The sequence below is a fragment of the Primulina huaijiensis genome, chromosome 9 (genome assembly GCF_012295235.1).
Source record: "Primulina huaijiensis isolate GDHJ02 chromosome 9, ASM1229523v2, whole genome shotgun sequence".
Classification (NCBI taxonomy): domain Eukaryota; kingdom Viridiplantae; phylum Streptophyta; class Magnoliopsida; order Lamiales; family Gesneriaceae; genus Primulina; species Primulina huaijiensis.
This window is the reverse complement of record NC_133314.1, coordinates 11,172,808-11,192,366: the sequence shown is the minus strand read 5'-3', so window position 1 is coordinate 11,192,366 and position 19,559 is coordinate 11,172,808. Positions and strand designations below refer to the sequence as shown.

The window sequence follows — 19,559 nt, the reverse complement described above, 5'->3', positions numbered from 1 at the left end:
GTGGTTGAATTTTTAGACTATGCTCTCATTTGGTGGGATCAATTAGTGACCACTAGGAGGAGGTACAATGAGAGGCCCATAGAAACTTGGGATGAGATGAAGAGAGTGATGAGAAAAAGGTTTGTGCCCAACCACTACTATAGGGAGATGTTTAAGAGGCTACAAACTTTAAGGCAAGGGGTGAAGAGTGTTGAGGACTACTATAAGGAGATGGAAGTAGTCATGATTAGGGCCAATATTGAGGAGGATATTGAGGCGACCATGGCACGTTTTCTTTGTGGTTTGAACAGGGAAATCCAAGATCAAGTTGAGCTTCGGCACTACTTGGATCTAGACGAAATGGTGCAAATGGCCATAAAAGTGGAGCAACAACTCAAAAGGCGTGGAGTTGGCCGCACCAATCAAACCGGAGGTTCATCATCTTCATGGCGATCAAATGTGGTGAAGCGTGAGGAGAATAAGGTGGTGAGCAAGCCCAAATTTGAGACCAAACAAGAGGCACCTAAGCAAGGAGTGCAAGGTAAATCTGAAACTCCTTCTAATCGATCTAGAGATACTAAATGTTTTAGGTGTCAAAGGTTGGGTCATATTTCTAGTGAATGTCCTAATAAAAGGGTGATGATCTTCAATGACTATGATGATTATGAATCTCATAGTGAGGGTGATGATGATGATGAGATGCCTGCATTAGAGGATCCTGACGAGGGTTATGAGGTGGTTGCTGGAGAAGCACTAGTGACTAGACGTATCATGAGTGCCCAAGTCAAGGAGGAGGAGACTAACCAAAGGGAAAACTTATTCCATAATAGATGTTTTGTAAATCAAAAGGTTTGCAATTTAATCATAGATGGGGGTAGTTGTACTAATGTGGCTAGTTGTGAGATGGTAGAGAAATTGGGTTTACCTACATTAAAGCATCCTCAACCATATAGGCTTCAATGGTTGAATGATTGCGCGGAAGTGAAGGTGACAAAACAAGTGCTAGTACCTTTTTCTATTGGGAAGTATGTGGATGAGGTCTTGTGTGATGTGGTACCTATGCATGCTTGCCATATCTTGTTGGGTAGACCTTGGCAATATGATAGGCGAGTGACACATGATGGGTTCAAGAACAAGTACTCATTTGTGTTGAAAAAGGAGTCCATTGTTTTACTTCCTTTGTCCCCAAAGCAAGTGTTGGAGGACCAATTGAAAAAAAAGAGGAGAGATGAGGCCGAAAAAAGAGTGAATTAAAAAGTGAGATGGCCTTTGAAGATAAAAATGAAATGGCTGAAAAAAAGAGTGACAAAAAAAGTGAGATAGCCATACAAAAGAAAAAGGAGAGGAAAGAAAATGAGGGAAAAGAAAATGAGAGGAAAGAGGCCAAAAAGAAAACATACATGGCCCAAAAAAGTGAGTTGAAGCAATTGATGCACACACATGAACCACTTGTGTTGATTCTTTATAAAGAGATCCTCTTTAACACAAGTGATATAGCCGGGTCCCTTCCGAGCATTGTTGTTTCACTTTTGCAGGAATTTGATGATATATTTCCGGAGGAGCTACCTCAAGGGCTACCACCATTGAGGGGGATTGAGCACCAAATTGATTTGGTGCCCGGGAGTGCATTGCCAAATCGTCCAGCTTATAGGAGCAATCCGGAGGAGGCTAAGGAGCTTCAACGGCAGGTAAGTGAGTTGTTAGATAGGGGTTTTGTGCGTGAGTCCATGTCTCCTTGTGCTGTACCTGTTTTATTAGTTCCTAAGAAAGATGGCTCATGGCGTATGTGTGTGGATTGTAGGGCAATCAATAACATAACCATTAAGTATAGGCATCCCATACCTAGACTAGATGATATGTTAGATGAGTTGCATGGTGCTTGTATCTTTAGCAAAATTGATTTGAAAAGTGGTTATCACCAAATTAGGATGAGGGAAGGTGATGAGTGGAAAACTGCTTTTAAAACCAAGTACGGGTTGTATGAGTGGATGGTGATGCCATTTGGCTTAACTAACGCTCCTAGCACCTTTATGAGGTTAATGAACCATGTCTTGCATGCATACATAGGAAAATTTGTTGTTGTTTACTTTGATGATATCCTAGTATATAGCAAAGACTTGGATGAGCATGTTGATCACTTGAAACTTGTGCTAATCACACTAAGGGCTGAAAATCTATATGCTAACCTAAAGAAATGTGATTTTTGTACAAGCAAACTTGTCTTTCTTGGTTTTGTCGTAAGCTCAGAGGGGATATAAGTGGATGAGGACAAGGTAAGTGCTATTCGAGATTGGCCATCGCCTACTACTGTTGGTCAAGTCCGAAGTTTTCATGGACTTGCAAGCTTCTATAGGAGGTTTGTAAAGGATTTTAGCATATTGGCAGCACCCATGACAGCGGTGATCAAGAAGAACTTTCCATTCCATTGGGGCGAGGAGCAAGAGAAGTCTTTTAATACTATTAACCAAAAATTAATTAATGCTCCTTTACTTGTTTTGCCTGACTTTGCTAATACGTTTGAAATTGAATGTGATGCTTCAGGTGTAGGTATCGGCTGAGTTTTGATGCAAGGAGGACGGCCCGTGGCGTACTTTAGTGTGAAGCTCAATGGAGCAGCGCTGAACTATCCCACGTATGATAAGGAGTTATACGCACTTGTGAGGACTCTAGAGACGTGGCAGCACTACTTAAGGCCTAAGGAGTTTGTGATTCATACGGATCATGAGTCTCTAAAGCACCTTAAGGGACAACAGAAGTTGAACAAAAGACATGCCAAGTGGGTGGCGTTCATTAAAACATTCCCCTACATTATCAAGTACAAACAAGGTAAGGAAAATGTAGTGGCCGACGCACTATCACGAAGGTACATATTTTTCTCTACTTTGGAGTCTAAAATTTTGGGGTTTGAGCATGTCAAGGAGTTGTATGTGCTAGATGACGATTTTAAGAATGTGTTTGAATCTTGTATGCATGGTCCACATGATAAATTCTATTTGCATAATGGTTTCTTGTTTAGAGAAGATTGGTTGTGCATCCCTAGATCATCCGTTCGTGAATTACTTGTTAGGGAGGCACATGGGGGTGGTTTGATGGGACACTTTGGTGTGGCAAAAACTTTAAGTGCGTTGCATGAACATTTTTATTGGCCACACATGAAGTGTGATGTTGAGCGTGTTTGTGATAAGTGCATAACTTGTAGACAAGCTGAGTCTAGAACACAACCACATGGATTGTATACACCACTTCCTGTTCCCAGTGAGCCTTGGGTTGACATTTCTATGGACTTTGTGTTGGGGTTGCCTAGGACGCAGAAGGGGAGGGATTCAATATTTGTTGTTGTTGATAGATTCTGTAAGATGGCACATTCATTGCTTGTCACAAAACTGATGATGCGTCTCACATTGCGGATTTGTTCTTTAGAGAAGTCGTTAGGTTGCATGGCATGCCTAGGACTATTGTATCTGACCGTGATGTTAAATTCTTGAGTTACTTTTGGAAGACTTTATGGGCTAAACTTGGCACAAAATTGTTGTTTTCTACAATTTGTCATCCTCAAACGGATGGGCAAACTGAAGTTGTCAATAGGACATTAGGAACACTTTTGCGTGCTATTCTTAAAAAGAACTTGAAGAATTGGGAAAATTGTTTGCCATTGGTTGAGTTTGCTTATAATCGTTGCGTGCATTTTACTACGAACTATTCGCCATTTGAAATTGTTTATGGTTTTAACCCTTTGACTCCGTTAGCTTTGATGTCTTTACCTGTGAGTGAAAGGTTAAACATGGATGGGAAAAAGAAGGCGGAATTTGTTAGGAGTTTGCATGAGAAGGTCAAAGCTAATATTGAAAAGAAGAATGAACGATACACAAAGCAAGCCAACAAGGGAAAGAAGAAGGTTATATTTGAGAAAGGTGATTGGGTGTGGCTACACTTGAGGAAGGAAAGGTTCCCCGAGAAGAGACGTTCTAAACTATTACCCAGGGGTGATGGACCATTCCAAGTACTTGAAAGGATCAACGACAATGCCTACAAACTCGATCTACCAGGTGAGTATCACGTGAGTTCTACTTTCAATGTTAGTGACTTGTCGTTGTTTGATGCAGGTGACGAGCTGGATTTGTGGACAAATCCTTTTCAAGAAGGGGAGGATGATGCGAACACGGATGTGCACGTCCCAAGGAAAGCATGGGATCCCTTAGAGTTACCAGCGGGACCAATCACGAGGGGACGACTGAAGAAGTTTAAAGAGGCGTTGCAGGGGCTCATGAGAAAGGAAGAAGGACTTACAAGCAAGGTGCAAAGTGCTGAAGGGTTCGAGATGCGTGGAAATAAGTTTGGGAGCCAAATGAACGTTATTCAAGTCCTAAATCAAGAGGAGTCCAGATACAACGGCGCCCGAGCCGCCAAATCTTACCGCCCGAGCGCCAAACATACTGTCCAGGACGTGAACTCCAGAAGCAGCGGCGCCCGAGCGGTAAAATATTATCGCCCGAGCTCGACCTGTCCAGAAGACTCCGCGCCCGAGCGGTTGAATCTCGCGCTCGAGCGCGCCATGTTCCGAGAAACATTATATTTTCCTATTTTAGAGTTTTAATTAGTTAGGTAACTAGATTTATCATATCTTTTGATTTGTAGTCAATATGTGGACGAAAAATTAAACACTTTGGAGATGATCATTGATATTTTATAAAAGTTATTGAGTTTTCTCTCAACTTTTTCAAAGCTTTAGCTTTGTAAACAAAAATCAAACTTATCAAAGTTTTAACTTTGTGGCGTTTGTCGATCGTGCTTGTGCGGATTGTCTTAGACTTGTTCTTTGAAGGTTCGTCATAATTTTCGATTGTTTATCTCGCGATTATTTGTTGCTAAACTTCTCATAGTTTAGAGGTGAAAATCACAACACACACACTTGATTCAAAAGATCGGGACAACACGAATTCCTTGTTCGATATTAAATTGAGGGCGCGATTCATATTTAATCGTGTTTGCTTTTATTCGTACGTGGATTCACATCATCCTGGATTCCTTGCTTATCTCACTCTCATACAACTAATCAATGCAATTCGAAAAGAATACTTTGTATATCTTCTTCTTTACTAAGGTGTGGAAGAAGGAAATCTTAAACAAAGAGGAAACACATGAGAGCAAAAAAAGTGCTTCTAATCGGAAGAATGATTACAGGAAAAAACCTATAGCAGATGCCTTTCATTGCCCTTAAAAAAGAAAAGAACTACAATAAGAAGTCGGATACGAGGAAAGATGAGTCGATTAGACTACAAGAAATAGCGAATGAGTAGAGCCTTTCAACTCTCTAGAGACCACCTTCTGTATTAGCTTTGACTTCTAATCCAGGCAAAGCCCCTCTCCGCTTACCTGAGCCGCTTATATCCTGCCTCCCTTTTAGAGTGGCACTAGAATTCACACTAAAAGTCTCTTGTGACTATCTTGATGGCTTTTGTTCCCCTTTTTAGAGAAAGGGAAATTTGCATCAAAGTATTTTCTAGCTCTGAATCTCCAAAATATCCTATCTCTAGCTATAGCTAGACCATGAGGTCCTTGATCAACAAGAAATCTTCCTATTGGGCCTTGCGAGGAAAAGGCAGAAAGGCCTACTAGAGGTAGGGGGCATAGGGCAGACCTATTAAGGCGAAGGACATAATAGTTTCATCTTTTATCTGGAAATGCTCTCTCTTCAATGAAATGATTTATATAGATTAGGATTGCGATATTCAGAACGAATCTTTCTCCGTCTTACACATTCCCTAGATCAAAGGGGATTCTTATGTGACTTCGAAATAATTACCTTAGTATAACACAAGCGTCCCTTTGAGTTTAATATACTAATCTTCAGCTCGAGAAGTTCTTTTCTTGTAGAATCGCTAGTTCAAGCGCAAAGGGACGTATGCTAATCCTATGGTTGACCAACCACCTTATCCTCCCTAGGAAACCATTTGACTATGAATTCCTTTCCGAGATAACCTTAACCTCTCTAAACAACCTACCTTTATCCATCAATCTCGCTCCTTTCGGGGATGGTATGGTAGGCGTCGACTCAACGGCCAGGCCTATGCTGATGAGATCAAGAAGAGAGCATGTTCAGCACTCACGTAGCTAAGAAGAGGTTCTCTTCCTCCCAATTTGAGGATCGCCGTGAAGCTCAGTTTTGAAAGCGTAGAACAAGCTTAAGTTAAGCCTTTCTGATCCCACCGACCCAAGGGGTCGTTCAACCATAAAGAAGCAAGCCTTTGATCGGGTTCCCTCTTTCTATTCAAATTCAACAGGCATACTGAACAATTGTGCTTCCTTTTTGTTGAAAGAAGGACTTCGTTGACAAATATATTGGTTAGATATCGCGTACTTGCCCATATTACAACTATGGGGGACCCTCTCCTTCGGTCGGTTCATGAGCTGCCAAAAGCTAACTCTACTCTCGATCCGGTACCAAAAGGTGAATCAATTGTGTCGGCCTGATTCCAATTCGTATGGGGAAAGTCCAAAGAAAACATGTCGTAAATCTACCCTCAGGATCTCATTCAATCTATCTATTTGTCCGAGATCTAATTAACACTTGTAAAGCAAGGGAGGTCAATGTACGCCATTCTTCATCTCTAGATATTGGGACCAAGTTACTTTACTAATGTGTATAAGCGAGCGTGGTCCATAGGGTATGATATATTGCTCTATGGCATGTTTGAACTTCAACTACCGCTCCTGCCCCTAGGAAATAAAATCCAATTACCAGTCGCAGTTCCAGGTCCTATAACTATCCCCTTCCTTCTTCAACTAACGCGAGTGACCCATATCCATAGTCAACAAGGGCTTTCCTCACAGCTTCACGAGTAAGTTCCCCCTTTTCTAGAGCATCTAGCACACCAATTCCAACAATCCCATCTATTGCTCCTTCTCCCGTCCGGAAGAGCCTTTGAAAATTCATTTCTATAAGAGCCAAAGGAGTCTTCCTCTCTAGTAGCCCTTCCGACAACAGACAACAATCATTCTAACAGCGGCAATCGCCCATGGTTCTGCCCTACTATATTCATTATGACCCAGGGCTCACTCGCTGCCCTAAGCTAAGTCCTACGGTTCCCAGAGTTTTGGCTTATAGCCAAGCCAAGGGGCGAAGCGGTCCAATACCAGCTTCTCCTATAGGATCGGAGTCAGTCGTCAACAAGAACTGCAGATACGATCACTCCGCCTTTCGTTTTTGTTGAAGGCCTTTCGCTTAGTTATCCTTTCTACTAGAACTTCCTTTAGCAGTTCCTGAACATCTATAGTATGCTTGAATGTCGGCAATTTGTCCATATTCCTCCTCGTCTATTAGTTCACTTCCTTTCCTTAGTGAAATCAGTCCCTCTCTCCATCTTTCGAGAACAACAAGAGGTAGCTTTCAAGGCGTATTCTGATGCACTTTCTAAGAAAGCATTTTCTTTCTAACAATCCATTCTTGCAGCAAGAGCGCATTCTGCCTTTTTATTAGTTCAGATGGTGATAAGCGGGATATTGATTCCATACCGTACCGAAGACTAATTTCCTGGCGAAATAGAGGACACCTGCCCGAATAACAAATAGGCCGAAAAAAACCTATAACGAGTCTTTTGTCCGTGTTCTCGCTAACCGCAGATGAATGGAGGGCGCAGGAAAATGTGTGGTTGTTTAAGCATCCAGAAGTTGAAGTTTTACTTAGATATTTCAATTTATAGTTTGAACTTACTCTCTCTTAGGTCACTTAATTTAAATAGTTCAAGTTCTCTTGAGTGATTATGATTCTTGTCCATAGACAAAGAACCAAAAAACCAAAGCTAAAACAGTTGAGTTCTTTCCTATCTCCTTATAAGGGAATCCTCGCTATTGGTAATCTTCAATCCCCTGAAAGGTAGAAAGAATTCTATTCTGGGTACTTAGCCCCACCAGAAAGTCAAAGAGATTCCTTCCCGAACTACTCGTGTAGTATTCTTCCTGCCTCCTAGTTAGGCCCTATCTCGCTTTCCAAGTCTCATTTGGATGAGGCGCCGGCACTATTAAATGCAACTCTCATTTCAACAGTCTTTCTTCTCTATTGGCCTTCTTTTCCACAGCTATAAGTGAAATCGGATGCCACATATCCATCTTTCTCAATTGGTGGCTTTCACTATAGAACAGGTTAAGTCTCATCTCGTTGGTAAGATTTCCACTATGATGGGATGAGAGATTCACATTTGGGTCGTACCCAATTGAGATATTTTAAAATGAAGATTAGCCTGGTTTTGCCTTAGTTTGAGCTCATATAAAAGAAAAATTTTCTTCTCAACTATTTAGATTATATATTATATAATAGTTTCTTTGTTCACTCGTGAGCGTTAATCTTTACATCTCAGAAGTTCTATAGCTTTCTGTCTTCTAGTCTCGTATCATTATCATGGTGTGTTAGTCTTACGTATCGGTATGGTAGGCGAATATCATTATAGTAAATGAAATGATATTTCTTTTTTTGGTCAAGCTGACTGACTGGCGTGCTAATTAGGCTTTGGAAGAGCGAACACTTTCTGACTGGCTAATCTTATGATTGATGGTTCCGACGGACAATAGGACTTGGAATTCCCATCAGAAGCTAAGAACGGTAAGCCGTCAGGCCAAAGTACGTGTTTGAGGATTGCCTCTCCATGACAGATGGCTTCCTTCTCATTTTACAATAACAAAAAAAAATGGCTTGACCCTATGCTTGGGTAATTAGTGACTGCTGGACCCTCCGCATAATCATTGATTATTTACTTCTTCGCAATCGAACCTGCCATCCACACCGCCTCTGCCCCTGTTGATAACCTGGCCTATAGTATGGTTTCTCCACTAAGCTTTGATCTATGCACACTAGCTTTCTCGGCAACTAATACCCTTCCGCTAGTCTTTCGTCCATTGCCTATGGTCTCCGGTAAGTAGTCTATAGTTTACTTTCGTCTATGGCCTGCCCTACTCTCTCTTCAACTTAGTTATTAGTACTTCGGAGTGGTGCAGACTCTCTTGCTTGTCGTCCACTTCGGTGACTCCAACCCCGGAAACATGATCTCTCCCATGTGTCATTTGTAAAAGAATTTCATTTCCTTTGTAGTTCACTAAGAGGGAGTTCGCATCAGTACTTCGCAGGAATGGTAAAAAACCCTCTTCTGGGGAGAAATAACTAGCTTTGAAAGAACTTACTTTCACCTTGAAAGCCACTAGAGCTTCTTCCCCGTGCATGCATGGTAACAATGATTAGCACTTCCTTTCTAATCGATCGAGCCTCCCCAGGGTAGCAGTCTTTAGTAACCGTCCATGCAAGAGTAGCACTTGCGCCTATAGCAAAGGTTAAAAGACCATCTGCGAATAAGGTAGTGGTGCCTCTTGACAAGGATAAAGCTTTGTGCGTGCAGTACTAAAGCAAAGATGATCACATGCCCTTCGCAATGCTTCGTGGATCTTATGAAGAGCATTCGCTGGTATCTAAACAAAGTAAAAAGCAGTAGCAGTTGGGGACGCCTAGTCCATCATACTATAGTGGTCTTAAATACAGTTAGTGTCGGCAGGAATGGAACAGAAATCTCGTAGATGAAAAATATATAAATAATATATATAGTAGAGTCGCTTCCTTGAAGGCTTCAAGAGTGACAGAGAGGATCAAAGTCTCGCCCAAAGGTGCTCATTGAGCCGGTCACCGTTGGCTAAGAACCATTTATCACTTGATTTCAAAAATGCCCATTTTTTTCAGTGAGAATATCGAAATTGGGTTAGGGTTCAGTGAGGGAAGAAGCAACGGATTGAGCTGCGCGAAAGCCGTTGCGCGTTAGCGCATCCGTTTTTCTTGCTAGGTAGTCAGTTTTTGTAACGCCGCATTCTCCGTTGTCAGGATTTCCAAGTGCATGATAGGTGACAATTTCGCTGAATGATGATGCCCTTATTTCCCATGCTTTTTGTTGGTCAACAACCAACCAAACCTCTCGTTTTTTTCACTATAATCGTACAGGAAGGACTCTCTTTCTGTCTGGAGGGAATCATCGGTTCCCAATCAATCAATGAACAACTTTCGACGCATCTTTCGCTTTGATGAACAAAGTCTTAACTCAAGTTCCAGTTATACAGCTGGAACGTCGTTCGGAACTCAAGCTGATGGTAGTGATTCTAGTATTTATAATAATCATGGTATTTATGAAGGTCTGGACCCTACTACTAGTGAAAATAAAGCGGACTTCCTAAGGGGTGAAATCTTTGAAAACGTTAAAAAAAATATTCAAAAAAGACTGTCCTGATGAAAAGAAATTACTCTCTATCGCCGAAGATTTGCATAATGATGAAGGCAACACGTATTATCTAAATGAAATTCTAGAACATTTAAAAAACAAAAAGGGTGATCACTCTGACTTTGCCCAACAACAATTGAACAAGATTGTAGGGGGGACACCTCCGACGATCACCAGTCCACTTGATCAATTTGAAATTATCTCATGGATTCCTATTGAGATAGGGGACTTGTATTTATCATTCACAAATTCATCTTTGTTTATGCTACTCACTCTCAGTTTGGTCCTACTTTTGTTTAATTTTGTTACAAAAAATGGAGGAGGAAAGTTAGTCCCAAATGCTTGGCAATCCTTGGTAGAGCTTCTTTATGATTTCATGCTGAACCTGGTAAACGAACAAATAGGTGGTCTTTCCGGAAATGTGAAACAAAAGTATTTCCCTTGCATCTTGGTTACTTTTACTTTTTCGTTACTTTTACTTTTTCGTTATTTCGTAATCTCCAGGGTATGATACCTTATAGCTTCACAGTTACAAGTCATTTTCTCATTACTTTTGGTCTCTAATTTTCTCTTTTTATTGGAATTACTATATTGGGATTTCAAAGAAATGGGATTCATTTTTTAAGCTTCTCATTACCCACAGGAGTCCCACTGCCGTTAGCACCTTTTTTAGTACTCCTTGAGCTAATTTCTTATTGTTTTCGTGCATTAAGCTTAGGAATATGTTTATTTGCTAATATGATGGCCGGTCATAGTTTAGTAAAGATTTTAAGTGGGTTCACTTGGACTATGCTATGTATGAATGATCTTTTCTATTTCATAGGGGTTCTTGGTCGTTTATTTATAGTTCTTGCATTAACCGGTCTTGAATTAGGTGTAGCTATATCACAAGCTAATGTTTCTACGATCTCAATCTGTATTTACTTGAATGATGATACAAATCTCCATCAAATTGCTTATTTATTTATAATTGAACAAAAGCGAGGACCGGATCGAAAAAAGAAAGAGAAAAAAATCAATTTTTGAATGAGAGGATACTTTTTTAAACCTTCATGCTTTTCTGGAGACAGAGATCTTACTGCTACCTCCGAGTCTGACAGTCTAGTCTTCTAGGAATAAAAACATTTTGATCTCTGATCCTTCGTGCATGATTTATCCTATTCCTATTTAGCTTTCTTTTAGTTGCCATCCTTGGAACACTCCTTATGTGAGTTCGCGGCCCTATATCTAATTCCAATTATTTTTCCCTGCTTTCGGTACAACTCCGCTTGCTGCAAAGCCTTTCTTTCTCGTCCAAACACTCCAGATCTGCACTTACCTTTACTCCATAGGGCCGAAGCTTTACTAATACTAAGAAGGGCTTTTTTTATAGAGAGAGTAAGGGGCGATCCATATTGCTTGCCACAGCTCTATTCCCGACTCGAAATCCATAAAGGACTTTAAGAGAGGATGAATATTCTCGTTCTATAGGTAGCACTGCCCCCTATTATAGTAGGGGGAGGGCCTACTCACGTACTTCTGATCTGCTAGCACTGTGAATTACCTTATACCTACGCAGCAGGAAGGATATGGAGCACCTACTTCTACTGGTCGTCTGCTCTCTCGAGCTCGTCCTTCTCTAAGTACAAAAAGGACATTACGGGATATCTCCGAAATTCGATGTATTTCTTCAAGTGTAGGACACATCTCATGTTTTCCGAATCTAAAAACTATCGCCTTTGCCTCATACAGAAGAAAAATAGATTGAACAGGACAGAAAACTCAGAAAGGGAGATCCATTGTTGACAGAAATCGTGTACTGATTGCCGATATGCAAATGCTGTATATAAGCTTAGGTACAATATTGATTGGGGGAGACCTCTTTCTCTGTATCATACTCCATGCTAACTCATTCAGTTAGGAAAATTGCTGAGCGGAAAGATATAATACAAGGACTATCTATTCTTAACAAAACATTTGATCAGAATGGCAATCTCATTAAAATCCCTGAAGCCAAGGAGCGGATTGAGCATCAGCAGTACTGCTCATCTACCCCACAAACGAAGGCGAGAGTCCGGGTGAGTTGGGGCTCCCCGCTCAACGATTAATCCGGGTGCAAGCGAACGACTGCATTCACAGCCTGACTAAACGCTGCAGGGAGGGCTGTTATCAGAGCTTCCTGGAGCTCTCTTCCCAATAAGAATACCTCCCAGACACTGAGTTTAGCAGGTATCCCCTGGAGTTGTTTGAGGACCTTTTGGGTAACCAACAGGATTTCTTGTACTGTGCTTTGTAGTAGGCGTCCTGCCTTTAACAAACAAGATTAGCTCTTTCTTTGAATAGAAAGATAAAGCCCTTTTTTCCTGTGCTTGAGAAGCGGCTAGAGCAAAATCGATTGAGTACCAGTACTTCCTTGCCCAAAGCTACCAAAGAAAGTGGAACCCTTGAAAGAGAGACGTAGGCTCAAAAGCAAGAGAAAGAAGGTTTCGTTTATCACTGGAACTGGAGTAGCGTTACTAGCACGACGAACAATGCTCGGCATTCTGTCAAGTGAGCCCCTCTCATTCTCTAGTTGCATTCTTAGCTCAATACCCTTTTACCGCCTTCTCACGCTAATTCAAGCTCAGCCCTTACAGAACAACTACAGCGAGAGCCTTTCCTTCCCCTATACGGAACGGAAGGATACTCTATGTGGTCAAAGTCACTTTCCAGAAGAGGCAAGGAGTAGTAAGAGGAAGAAAGAAGAGACAACGTCCCTTCCAGTTCCCTTTACTAGTAAGGGGAGCATCACCAGGGCCGATGATCCAACCCCATACCGAGATGCCCTTATAATGAGGGGCGTGATCCATAGCCGATGTTGGCTAGAAGCAGTATCAGTTGAAGCTATGGAGCACTCCTTCAAGTCAAGTTTCAGATCAATATGGAGTTCCATATCCTGTTAGAGATATTCCAGGTGTAGAGACAGATCCAAAGCCATTTGATCGAGATCTAGTAGCAGATCCATTGTGGGGACCCGGTTGCTAATCATGTTCTTAACCGTCATTGGGATTAATTAATCAATTATAATAAACAAGGTCTAAATTTTTTTTTTAAATATAATATCAGATGCGGAACGTAATGGAATCACTCTACTATACATATCAGTATAAAAGTAAAGTACAAGTCTTGTACTATATACAATCATTTACAAACTAAGGTTCAACTACTAAATATCAAGTGTTCAACCCTATCTCAGACCAAGTCCGCAGTCTCCACTCTAATCACGATCTCTCTCTTAATCTCCTCGACCCTGAACCTGTCCCACCTGTTGTCATGCACACATACAAACACGACAACAGCCGGATAACTCCGGTGAGAATAAATCCCAGTATAAATCAACGAAACATGTAATCATATAATTAATATAAAGCATGAAGCAGATATCATATATATATATCCAAATCTGAAACATATTTAATATCAAACTATCAATCATACTCGTGACTCCACGACTCAGACTAGACTCAATCCTAGTCTAGGGATCCCAGTTTCCAGACGTTGGTATTCCTATATCGACCAACAGTAATAGAAGAAACTCCGATTCTATCCACGTCGATATAACCAAACATCCAGTGTCTTGACCTATCCGTCACAGACTGTGGCACTATCGCCAATACACTATCTTGTGACATCGTGCAATGTGCCCGTGGCGATCCCGCCACTATCAGGTACTTCTGTCACAAGATCAATCGTCTAATATTCGTCTAACACATGCTCTCTATACATCAATAGAACAAGCATATCAAACCAAATCAATGCAAATAATAACAAATAGTATGTGATTTAGGGAAACACAAGTATATCCTACTTGTGTCGATCTCACAATACCACATTGACTTATACCTTTCGTTTGTAGTCTCGGGCTAAAGCAATTGAAGTTCTGAACTCAAGACTGTCTCTGTAAATCTGAAACGATATATCAAGAATCATAATATCAATATTTCATTCTCAATTCAACACTAAATCTGATTAATCTGAATATAATTCAAATCAACGGCACAATCCCAATATTCCCGTCACTACCATATCAACAGATATCAATTACCAATTATAACCCATATCCAATACAATCTGTAATCAGTCCATAATCCAAATCTATTCAATTTCAATCAATATAAATCTGAAAAATCATAACAATTCCATATTCAATCTGTTCTTCGATCTGCCTTCGATTCTACGATGTCTAACATGTCAAGAACATCATATATGAATTATATCCGATTCTGGCAATATCATAATTTCAAATCATGTCAAAACGTAATCAAACTTACGTCCAGTTGTAGCCTACGTCAATAGGAACACAGTACCGAAGTCGAATTCAAAATTTGACGGACGGATCTTTCACAATCACAAATCAGTCCATAATCCAGCCTCTCGCGCATATGCGCGCCCTGTCTCGCGCATATGCGCGAGAAGTTCTGTCTCGCACATACAGCTCCCGAACAACTGGCGCATATGCGCGCATCACTTCCGCGCATATGCGTCAGAACCTCTGGCCTCACTTTCCTCTTACTCATACATGATATCCATTCATGCCTCGGAATGGTCCGTCTATCATCATATCAATTTATCGATAATTCATCTCAGATTAACAGGATAAAAATCTCGTGCATTACATTTCTCCCCCTCTAAGACATGATTTCGTTCTCGAAATCACAAGCAATCACTTCATATAAAAAAAATGTATAACAAAAATTAAACAGAAGACTTACATCATCAAAATAACTCTGGGAACTCCTGCCTCATGTCCGATTCAGTCTCCCAGGTGGCCTCTGCAGTGCCATGATGAGTCCATTGAACTTTCACAAGAGGAATTGTCTTCGTTCTGAACCGTTTTTCCTTACGATCGATAATCTGGATCGGTTTTTCGACATAACTTAGACTTTCATCGAGTTCTGCCTCGTCTGGCTGAATAATGTGAGAATCGTCAGGGAGATATTTCCGCAACATAGATACATGAAACACATCATGTATCCCCGATAATGAAGGCGGTAAGGCGAGTCGATAGGCACGATCTCCTATCTTCTCGAGAATCTCGTAAGGACCAACGTATCATGGAGACAACTTCCCTTTCTTGCCAAATCTGACCACGCCTCTGAAAGGTGAAATTTTCAAGAATACTCGGTCTCCTGCCTCAAACACCAACGGTCTTCGTCGAACATTGGCATATTTGGCTTGTCTGTCCCGAGCTGCCTTCATTCTTTTCTGAATCAGCTTAACTTTCTCAGTCATATCTCTGATCATGTCAGGTCCAGTCTCAGAAACGTCAGAGATATCATCCCAATACAGAGGGGATCGACACTTCTTTCCGTACAACGCCTCGAATGATGCCATCTCAATACTCGTCTGATAGCTGTTGTAATACGAAAATTCACAAAGAGGCAATGCATCTTGCCAATTAGTGCTAAAATCAAGCACTACTGCCCTCAGCATATCTTCCAAAGTCTGGATAGTCCGCTCTGACTGTCCATCGGTCTGTGGATGATATGCGGTACTCAGATGTAACTTCGTACCTAAGGCCTACTGTAAACTCTGCCAGAATTGCAAAGTAAACCGAGGATCACGGTCTGATACAATCGACTTCGGCACTCCGTGCAATCTGACCACTTCTTTAACATAAATATCGGCCATCTGATCATATCTATAGGTCATCTTGTATGGAATGAAACATGCGGATTTGGTCAGTCGATCAATCACGACCCAAATCGCATTACAACCTCGGGAGGAACTTTGTCACAAAATCCATGGAAATGTGATCCCATTTCCATTCAGAAATAGACAAACTCTGAAACAATCCTCCGGGTTTCTTTCTTTCTGCTTTCACCTGCTGGCAATTCAGACATCTGGATACAAACTCTGCAATATCAGCTTTCATTTGTTTCCACCAGAACTGTCTTTTCAAGTCATTATACATCTTCCTGCCACCAGGATGAATGCTAAATCGACTGCTATGCGCTTCTGACAATATCTGTTGTCTCAACTCTGAAACATTTGACACAACCAATCGATTATTCACATACAGTACATCCTCACGTACCTGATATTCTGATCGATGCCCCGCTCTGACCATCGATATCGAGTTCTGTATATTCTGATCAACTTTCTGAGCCGTTTTGATTCTCAATATCAGTTCTGGTTCAGCCCGAATAGCACATAGTCTCAGAGGCTGACGATCTGTTTCAAATACTAATCCAGACAAACAGCAATATTCTATCAAATTGTAAACACCAGTCGTCGATAAGGATAAAGTACATACCTTTCGACTCAGTGCATCAGCCGCTGCATTCGACTTTCCCGGAAAATATTTGATTTCACAATCAAAGTCTTTCAATAAATCAAGCCATCTTCGCTGTCTCATATTCAACTCTGACTGTGAAAATAGATACTTCAAACTTTTATGATCAGAATAAATCTAAAATTTCTCACCGTAGAGGTAGTGTCGCCATATCTTCAATGCAAATACAATGGCCGCCAATTCAAGATCATGAATTGGATAACGAGTCTCGTGTGGCTTCAACTTTCTTGAGGCATAGGCGATAACATGCCCTCGCTGAATCAGAATACAACCCAATCCTCGGTGAGATGCGTCACAATAAACCACAAAATCACCAGTACCTGACGGGATAGTCAACACCGGAGCACTGGTCAATCTCTTCTTTAACTCCAAGAAACTGGACTCACACTCCTCTGACCAAACAAACCGAGCATTCTTCTGAGTCAGCTGCATAATAGGTTTAGCAATACTGGAGAAATCTTTAATAAATCGTCGATAATATCATGCCAAACCCATAAAGCTGCGTATCTCTGGCACTGATATCGCTCTCGGCCACGAAATCACAGCCTCAACTTTGCTGGGATCAACTGAGATCCCATCTCCAGATATAATGTGACCCAGAAATACAACTTGTTTCAACCAAAATTCACATTTGGACAGTTTCGCATATAATTTCTCGGCCCTCAATGTTCTCAAAACAATTCTCAAGTGTTCAGCATGATCAATCATATTCTTCGAATAAATCAAAATATCATCGATGAATATAATCACAAAATCGTCAAGATATCTCTGAAAGATACGGTTCATCAATCCCATAAATACAGCCGGTGCATTCGTCAAACCAAACGGCATGACAATAAACTCATAATGTCCATACCTGGTTCTGAATGATGTCTTCGAGATATCAGAATCCCTAACTCTCAGCTGATGGTATCCAGATCTCAAATCGATCTTGGAATATACTGAAGAACCCTGCAACTGATCAAACAAATCATCAATGTGAGGCAAGGGATATTTATTCTTTACCATTGCTTTGTTCAGTTGCCGGTAGTCGATACAAAGTCTCATAGAACCGTCTTTCTTCCTCACAAACAGTACTGGAGCACCCCAAGGAGACACACTCGGTCGGATATACCCCTTGGCCAGTAAATCCTCCAAATGTTCTTTCAACTCCTTCAACTCAATCGGTGCCATTCTGTACGGAGCCCTCGAAATCGGAACTGTACCTGGCATCAACTCAATACTGAAGTCTATCTCTCAAATCGGAGGTAAACCAGGAATCTCGTATGGGAAGACATCAGCAAACTCACACACCACTGGCAAATCCGCCAATAATGGGCTCGATTTCAGTAAATCAACTGAATAGATAAGGAATCCCTCCACTCCTTTCTGCAATAATCGAGTCATAGACAATACGGATATCAAAGGAATTATAGATCGAGAACCCTTACCGTAGAATTTCCACTCATCAGCCATATCTGGTCTGAATCTCACAATCTTGTGGAAACAATCAACCGTGGGTCTGTACTTGGTTAACATATCGATACCGATAATACAATCAAAATCAGATAACCCAAGCACAATACAATCTAACTCAATCTCATGCCCATCATACTGTAGCATACAACGTTTCACAGATTTCACTGATATCAAACCTGTCCCCAACGGAGAAGAGACAGACATTACAGCAGATAATCACTCAATAGGCAACGAATGCATCAATGCAAATCGTTCATATATGAATGTATGTGATGCACCAGTATCTATCAATACATATACAGGATAACCATAAATAAAATAGTTACCTGCAACAACATCGTCTGGTGCGTCCTGAGCCTGCTCCTCAGTCAAAGCGAACACTCTGGCATGCTGTCTAGGAGGCTGGCTATGAAAGGGGATCGGTTACGGTGACCGGAAGCGCAACGGAAGTTCAAAAATTTTTATTTTTATTGAAAATTTCGGCCACCATGTAGAAAGTGTGTAGCAAATACAACAAACACCAAAAATCATACATAGGGTGTTTTAGAATTTACCTATCAATCTCAAGAGATTGATGAATGACACCAACTATGGTGTAAACACCTTAGCTTTTCAATGGTAGAAACTATCTTCAAGCTTCCTTTGAGCACTCCTTGCTCAACTATTAAGCCCACCACCAACTAGGTAGATCCCCTCTTAATTTGCACTAGAAAACTAAGAGGATTTTTCAATGAGAATTATTTTCTTTCCTCAACACTTGAAGAAGAAAAATGAGAGAAAACTTGGAGAGAAAATGAAAGAAAATTTCGGCCAATGTCTAGTATGGGAGGGAAGGAGTGTGTCTTAATTTCCTTGTCTTGGTTGTGAGAAAAGCAAAAAGCAAAAGGTGCATGCCTTGCATTATTTTAATAAAAAGTAATCCACAACCTTCCACCTCCCAAGCATGCTTTGCATGTGGGCTTGTAACAACTTACAAGGGCCCATGGACTTTAGTTTAATTGTCTCAAACATATTTGAGTCCAATTAACTTTACTTGATTTTACTCAAGCCCACTAGTTAAATAATTATTTCCAATTGGGCTCTACAAGGCCCAATTAATTCAACACTTGAACTATTTTACTTCTCAATCGGATCTAGAAAGCTAGTACTTGTGTGGCCCTCAATGGTTCACTGATACAACTAGCCGTGGGTTCACATCTCCATGTGATTCGGACTAAACATGTCCTTATACGAGCATACCCCAATTGCTCCATTCTTACTTATCAACTCCTTGATAATAAGAACGTCAGAACTCAAGTCTGATAGTACCCAACCAATCATGTTAAATGCCTAGCAGCATCGCTTACATGATTCCCTAGGTATCAAATGATAGTGCCTGCAAGAACCATTCTATTATAGTTAGCGTACAGTACGGTCCCTTCAACTCATATATCCCGACCGATTCGACAACCATTGGTTTATCGAGAGTTGTCAATGAATCGATACTATGTGTCATGTCGTAGTTGCATCGATGGTGTAATCTATGAAACCCCTTTCATAATTACCACCATACTCTGATCAGA

At 40.9% G+C, this 19,559-nt stretch overlaps 1 long non-coding RNA gene and 1 pseudogene across 1 annotated transcript in view; one reads left to right on the top strand and one right to left on the bottom strand.

Moving 5' to 3' along the window:
* LOC140983719 (uncharacterized) overlaps positions 1 to 19,559 on the bottom strand; it is a 112,973-nt gene that overhangs the window by 54,863 nt on the left and 38,551 nt on the right. The gene's annotated exons all lie outside the window — the stretch shown is intronic.
* LOC140984606 (ATP synthase subunit a-like) lies at positions 10,002 to 11,555 on the top strand (annotated as a pseudogene).